We start from the raw sequence: 8,258 nt of genomic DNA, 5'->3' as shown, positions 1-8,258 counted from the left end.
GGAGTTGATACGTCTCCATCGTATCTACTTTTCCAAACACTTTTGCCCTTGTTTTGGACTCTAACTTGCATGATTTGAATGGAACTAACCCGGACTGACGCTGTTTTCAGCAGAATTACCATGGTGTTATTTATGTGCAGAAACAAATGTTCTCGGAATGACCTGAAACTTCATGGAGCAACTTTTTGGAAAATATAAAAAATACCTACAAAAGATGAAGGCCAGGGGGCCCACTACCTGTCCACGAGGGTGGGGGGCGCGCCCCCTACCTCGTGGCCCCCCTGGAGCTCCTCCGACTCCAACTCCAACTCTATATATTGTGTTTCGAGGAGAAAAAAATCAAAGAGAAGAATTCATCGCGTTTTACGATACGGAGCCGCCGCCAAGCCCTAAAACCTCCCGGTAGGGCTGATCTGGAGTCCGTTCGGGGCTCCGGAGAGGGGAATCCATCGCCATCGTCATCATCAACCATCCTCCATCACCAATTTCATGATGCTCACCGCCGTGCGTGAGTAATTCCATCGTAGGCATGCTGGACGGTGATGGGTTGGATGGGATCTATCATGTAATCGAGTTAGTTTTGTTAGGGTTTGATCCCTAGTATCCATTATGTTCTGAGATTGATGTTGCCATGACTTTGCTATGCTTAATGCTTGTCACTAGGGCCCGAGTGCCATGATTTCAGATCTGAACCTATTATGTTTTCATCAATATATGAGAGTTCTTGATCCTATCTTGCAAGTCTATAGTCACCTATTATGTGTTATGATCCGTTAACCCCGAAGTGACAATAATCGGGATACTTACAGGTGATGACCGTAGTTTGAGGAGTTCATGTATTCACTATGTGTTAATGCTTTGTTCCGGTACTCTATTAAAAGGAGGCCTTAATATCCCTTAGTTTCCGTAAGGACCCCGCTGCCACGGGAGGGTAGGACAAAAGATGTCATGCAAGTTCTTTTCCATAAGCACGTATGACTATATTCGGAATACATGCCTACATTACATTGATGAACTAGAGCTAGTTCTGTGTCACTCTAGGTTATGACTGTTACATGATGAACCACATCCGGCATAATTCTCCATCACCGATCCATTGCGTACGAGCTTTCCATATATTGTTATTCGCTTATTTACTTTCCCGTTGCTATTACTATCATCACTACAAAACACCAAAAACATTACGTTTGCAATCGTTACCTTTTGCTACCGTTACCACTACTATCATATTACTTTGCTACTAAATACTTTGTTGTAGATATTAAGTTTCTAGGTGTGGTTGAATTGACAACTCAGCTGCTAATACTTGAGAATATTCTTTGGCTCCCCTTGTGTCGAATCAATAAATTTGGGTTGAATACTCTACCCTCGAAAACTATTGCGATCCCCTATATACTTGTGGGTTATCACAATGTGAACTAGATTATTGACTGTAGTAAACCCTTTGGGTGTTGGTCACATGGCGATGTGAACTATGGGTGTTAATCACATGACGATGTGAACTATTGGTGTTAAATCACATGACGATGTGATCTATCGGTGTTAAATCACATGACGATGTGAACTAGATTATTGACTCTAGTGCAAGTGGGAGACTGAAGGAAATATGCCCTAGAGGCAATAATAAAGTTGTTATTTTATATTTCCTTATATCGTGATAAATGTTTATTATTCATGCTAGAATTGTATTGACCGGAAACTTGATACATGTGTGGATACATAGACAAAGCACCGTGTCCCTAGTAAGCGTCTACTAGACTAGCTCATTCATCAAAGATGGTTAAGTTTCCTAACCATAGACATGCATTGTCATTTGATGAACATGATCACATCATTAGGAGAATGATGTGATGGACACGACCCATCTGTTAGCATAGCATATTGATCGTTCACTTTTATTGCTATTGCTTTCTTCATGTCAAATACATATTCCTTCGACTATGAGATTATGCAACTCCCAGATACTGAAGGAATACCTTGTGTGCTATCAAACGTCACAACGTAACTGGGTGATTATAAATATGCTCTACAGGTATATCCGAAGGTGTTTGTTGGGTTGGCATAGATCAAGATTAGGATTTGTCACTTCGAGTATCGGAGAGGTATCTCTGGGCCCTCTCGGTAATACACATCATAAGATGCCTTGCAAGCAAAGTGACTAATGAGTTAGTTGTGGGATGATGTATTACGGAACGAGTAAAGAGACTTGCCGGTAACGAGATTGAACTAGGTATGAAGATACCGACGATCGAATCTCGGGCAAGTAACATACCGATGGACAAAGGGAATTACGCATGTTGTCATAAGGTTCAACCGATAAAGATCTTCGTAGAATATTGATACGTCCCCAACATATCTATAATTTTATATTGTTCCATGCTATTATATATTTTGTTTTGGATGTTTAATGGGCTTTATTTTACACTTTTATATTATTTTTGGGACTAACCTATTAACCCAAGGCCCAGTACAAATTGTTGTTGTTTTTGCCTATTTCAGTGTTTTGCAGAAAAGGAATACCAAACGGAGTGCAAACGTAATGAAACATTCGGGAACGTGATTTTTGGAACAAACGTGATCTAGAGGACTTAGAGTGGACGTCAAGAAACAAACGAGGAGTCCACGAGGCAGGGGGGCGCGCCTACCCCCTGGGCGCGCCCTCCCCCCTCGTGGGCCCCTTGTGGCTCAATCGACCTACTTCTTCCTCCTATATATACTCATATACCCTGAAAACAACAAGGAGTACCACGAAACCCTATTTCCACCGCCGCAACCTTCTGCACCCAAGAGATCCCATCTTGGGGCCTTTTCCGGAGCTCCGCCGAAGGGGGCATCAATCACGGAGGGCCTCTACATCCACTCCATGGCCCCTCCAATGATGTGTGAGTAGTTTACTTCAGACCTTTGGGTCCATAGTTATTAGCTAGATGGCTTCTTCTCTCTCTCTTTGAATCTCAATACAAAGTTCTCCTCGATCTTCTTGGAGATCTATTTGATGCAACTCTTTTTGCGATGTGTTTGTCGAGATCCGATGAATTGTGGGTTTATGATCAAGTCTATCTATGCACAATATTTGATTCTTCTCTGAAATCTTTTATGTATGATTGGTTATCTTTGCAAGTCTCTTCGAATTATCAGTTTGGTTTGGCCTACTAGATTGATCGTCCTTGCAATGGGAGAAGTGCTTAGCTTTGGGTTTAATCTTGCGGTGCTCGATCCCAGTGACAGAAAGGGAAACAACATGTATTGTATTGTTTCCATCGAGGATTAAAAGATGGGGTTTATATCATATTGCTTGAGTTTATCCCTCTACATCATGTCATCTTACCTAATGCGTTACTCTGTTCTTATGAACTTAATACTCTAGATGCATGCTGGATAGCAGTCGATTTGTGGAGTAATAGTAGTAGATGCATGCAGGAGTCGGTCTACTTGTCACAGTCGTGATGCCTATATACATGATCATGCCTAGATATTCTCATAATTATTCGCTTTTCTATCAATTCCTCGACAGTAATTTGTTCACCCACCGTAATACTTATGCTATCTTGAGAGAAGCCACTAGTGAAACCTATGGCCCCCGGGTCTACTCTCCATTATATTAATCTTCCGTCAACAAGCTAGTTCTATTACCTTTTATTTTGCAATCTTTACTTTTAATCTTTATCATAAAAATACCAAAAAATATTATCTTATCATCTCTATCAGATCTCACTCTCGTAAGTGACCATGAAGGGATTGACAACCCCTTTATCGCGTTGGTTGCGAGGTTCTTATTTGTTTGTGTACGTACGAGGGACTTGCGTGTGGCCTCCTACTGGATTGATACCTTGGTTCTCAAAAATTGAGGGAAATACTTACGCTACTTTGCTGCATCACCCTTTCCTCTTCAAGGGAAAACCAACGCAGTGGTCAAGAGGTAGCAAGAAGGATTTCTGTCGCCATTGCCGGGGAGTCTACGCACAAGTCAAGACATACCAAGTATCCATCACAAACTCTTATCCCTCGCATTACATTATTTGCCATTTGCCTCTCGTTTTCCTCTCCCCCACTTCACCCTTGCCATTTTACTCGCCCTCTTTTTCCGTTCCCCTTCTCTTTTCTAGTTCTCTCTTTTTGCTTGTGTGTTGGATTGCTTGCTTGTCACGATGGCTCAAGACAATAATAAATTGTGTGATTTTTCCAATACCAACAATAATGATTTTATTAGCACTCCGATTGCTCCTCTTACCGATGCTAAATCTTGTGAAATTAATGCTGCTTTGCTGAATCTTGTCATGAAAGATCCATTTTCCGGCCTTCCCAGTGAAGATGCCGCTACCCATCTAAACAACTTTGTTGATTTGTGTGATATGCAAAAGAAGAAAGATGTGGATAATGATATTGTTAAACTGAAGCTATTCCCGTTTCTCTTAGAGATGGTGTGAAAACTTGGTTTTTGTCTTTGCCTAAAAATAGTATCGATTCATGGAATAAGTGCAAAGACGCTTTTATCTCTAAGTATTTTCCTCCCGCTAAGATCATCAATCTTAGAAACGATATTATGAACTTTAAGCAACTTGATTATGAACATGTTGCACAGGCTTGGGAGAGGATGAAATTAATGATACGTAATTGCCCTACACATGGTTTGAATCTTTGGATGATTATACAAATTTTTTATGCCGGATTGAATTTTGCTTCTAGAAATCTTTTAGATTCGGCCGCGGGAGGCACTTTTATGGAAATCACTTTAGGAGAATCTACTAAACTCCTAGATAATATTATGGTTAATTATTCTCAATGGCATACCGAAAGATCTACTAATAAAAAGGTGCATGCGATAGAAGAAATTAATGTTTTGAGTTGAAAGATGGATGAGCTTGTGAAATTGTTTGCTAGTAAGAGTGTTTCTTCTTATCCTAATGACATGCCTTTGTCTACCTTGATTGAGAATAATAATGAATCTATGGATGTGAATTTTGTTGGTACGAACAATTTTGGTGATAACGCGTATAGAGGTAATTTTAATCCTAGGCCGTTTCCTAGTAATTCCTCTAATAATTATGGTAATTCCCACAACAATTTTTATGGAAATTATAATAAGATGCCCTCTGATTTTCGAATCTAATATTAAAGAAATTTATTAGTTCGCAAAATAATTTCAATGCTTTGATTGAAGAAAAATTGTCTAAGATTGATGAGTTGGCTAGGAACGTGGATAGAATTTATCTTGATGTTGATTATTTGAAACTTAGATCTATTCCACCTAAGCATGATATCAATGAGTCTCTCAAAGCTATGAGAATTTCCATTGATGAGTGCAATGAAAGAACCGTTAGGATGCGTGCTAAAAAAGATTGCTTCGTGAAAGCGTGTTCTTCTAGTTTCCATGATAATAATGATGAAGATCGAAAAGTTATTGTTGTGTCCCCTATTAAATATTTGTTTTTCAATATGAATCTTGATAATGATGGTACTGGATATGAGTCAACTTTAGTTAGAAGGCGCCCCAATGATTCGGAGTTTTTAGATCTTGGTGAAATTTTTGATAAAAGTGGTATGGGGGAGGTCAAAACTTTAAATAGAAATGAACCCACTATCTTGGATTTCAAGGAATTTAATTATGATAATTGTTCTTTAATAGATTGTATTTCCTTGTTGCAATCCGTGCTAAATTCTCCTCATGCTTATAGTCAAAACAAAGCTTTTACTAAACATATCATTGATGCTTTAATGCAATCTTCTGAAGAAAAGCTTGAATTGGAAGTTTCTATCCCTAGAAAACTTCATGATGAGTGGGAACCTACTATTAAAATTAAGATTAAAGATCATGATATGCTTTATGTGATTTGGGTGCTAGTGTTTCCACGATTCCTAAAACTTTGTGTGATTTGCTAGGTTTCCGTGAATTTGATGATTGTTTTTTAAACTTGCATCTTGCGGATTCCACCATTAAGAAACCTATGGGAAGAATTGATGATGTTCTTATTGTTGCAAATAGGAATTATGTGCCCATAGATTTCATTGTTCTTGATATAGATTGCAATCCTTCATGTCCTATTATTATTGGTAGACCTTTCCTTAGAACGATTGGTGCAATTATTGATATGAAAGAAGGGAATATTAGATTCCAATTTCCATTAAGGAATGGCATGGAACACTTTCCTAGAAAGAAATTTAAATTACCTTATGTATCTATTATGAGATCCACTTATGGATTACATACCAAAGATGGCAATACCTAGATCTATCCTTGCTTTTATGCCTAGCTAGGGGCGTTAAATGATAGCGCTTGTTGGGAGGCAACCCAATTTTATTTTTGTTTCTTGCTTTTTGATTATGTTTAGTAATAAATAATTCATCTAGCCTATGTTTATATGTGGTTTTATTCTTTTAGTTAGTGTTTGTGCCAAGTAGAACCTTTGGGAAGACTTGGGGAAAGTCTTTGCGATCTTGCTGTAAAAAAGAGAAACTTTAGCGCTCACGAGATTTGCTGCCATTTTTTACTGGAGAGCGATATTTAGTTAATTCTTTTTGCAGATGATTAATAGATAAATTACTCAAGTCCATAAATTTATTTTAGAATTTTTGGGGTTACAGAAGTATTCTAAACCTACAGATTACTACTACAGACTGTTCTGTTTTTGACAGATTCTGTTTTTCATGTGTTGTTTGCTTATTTTGATGAATCTATGGCTAGTAATAGAGTTTATGAACCATAGAAAAGTTGGAATACAGTAGGTTTAACACCAATATAAGTAAAGAATGAGTTCATTACAGTACCTTGAAGTGGTGGTTTGTTTTCTTTTACTAACGGAGCTCACGAGATTTTCTTTTAAGTTTTGTGTTGTGAAGTTTTTAAGTTTTGGGTAAAGATTTGATGGATTATGGAACAAGGAGAGGCAAGAGCCTAAGCTTGGGGATGCCCAAGGCACCCCAAGGTAAAATCAAAGGACAACCAAAAGCCTAAGCTTGGGGATGCCTCGGAAGGCATCCCCTCTTTCGTCTTCGTCCATCGGTAACTTTACTTGGAGCTATATTTTTATTCACCACATGATATGTGTTTTGCTTGGAGCGTGTTGTATGATTTGAGTCTTTGCTTTTTAGTTTACCATAATCATCCTTGATGTACACACCTTTTGGGAGAGACACACATGAATTGGAATTTATTAGAATACTCTATGTGCTTCACTTATATCTTTTGAGTTGGATAATTTTGCTCTAGTACTTCGCTTATATCTTTTAGAGAGTGGCGGAGTATTATTTTGAGAGTCCTTCAGAACAACATGGTAATTTGCTTTGGTTAAATTTTAAACACTAAGAGAAGTTGGATGCTTGATGGTTGTTTTGAGATATAAAGGTGGTAATACTAGAGGTGTGCTAGTTGAGTAATTGTGAAATTGAGAAAAACTTGTGTTGAAGTTTGTAAGTCCCGTAGCATGCACGTATGGTAAACGTTATGTGACAAATTTGAAGCATGAGGTGTTCTTTGATTGCTTTCCTTATGAGTGGCGGTCGGGGACGAGCGATGGTCTTTTCCTACCAATCTATCCCCCTAGGAGCATGCGTGTAGTGCGTGGTTTTGATGACTTGTAGATTTTTGCAATAAGTATGTGAGTTATTTATGACTAATGTTGAGTTCATGGATTATACGCACTCTCACCCTTCCATCGTTGCTAGCCTCTTCGGTACCGTGCGTTGCCCTTTCTCACCTTGAGAGTTGGTGCAAACTTCGCCGGTGCATCCAAACCCCGTGATATGATACGCTCTATCACACATAAGCCTCCTTATATCTTCCTCAAAATAGCCACCATACCTACCTATTATGGCATTTCCATAGCCATTCCGAGATATATTGCCATGCAACTTTCAACCATTCCATTTACTATGACACGCATCATCATTGTCATATTGCTTTGCATGATCATGTAGTTGACATTGTATTTGTGGAAAAGCCACCATGCTTAATTTTTCATACATGTCACTCTTGATTCATCGCAATCCCGGTACACCGCCGGAGGCATTCACATAGAGTCATATTTTGCTCTAAGTATCGAGTTGTAATTCTTGAGTTGTAAATAAACAAAAGTGTGATGATCATCATTAGAGCATTGTCCCATGTGAGGAAAGGATGATGGAGACTATGATTCCCCCACAAGTCAGGATGAGACTCCGGACGATTTTTTTTAAAAAGAGGCCATAAAAAAAGAGGCCCAAATAAAAAAATGAGAGAAAAAGAGAGAAGGGACAATGTTACTATCCTTTTTCCACACTTG

The sequence above is a fragment of the Triticum urartu genome, chromosome 6 (genome assembly GCF_003073215.2).
Source record: "Triticum urartu cultivar G1812 chromosome 6, Tu2.1, whole genome shotgun sequence".
NCBI lineage: Eukaryota > Viridiplantae > Streptophyta > Magnoliopsida > Poales > Poaceae > Triticum > Triticum urartu.
This window is presented reverse-complemented; position numbering follows the sequence as displayed.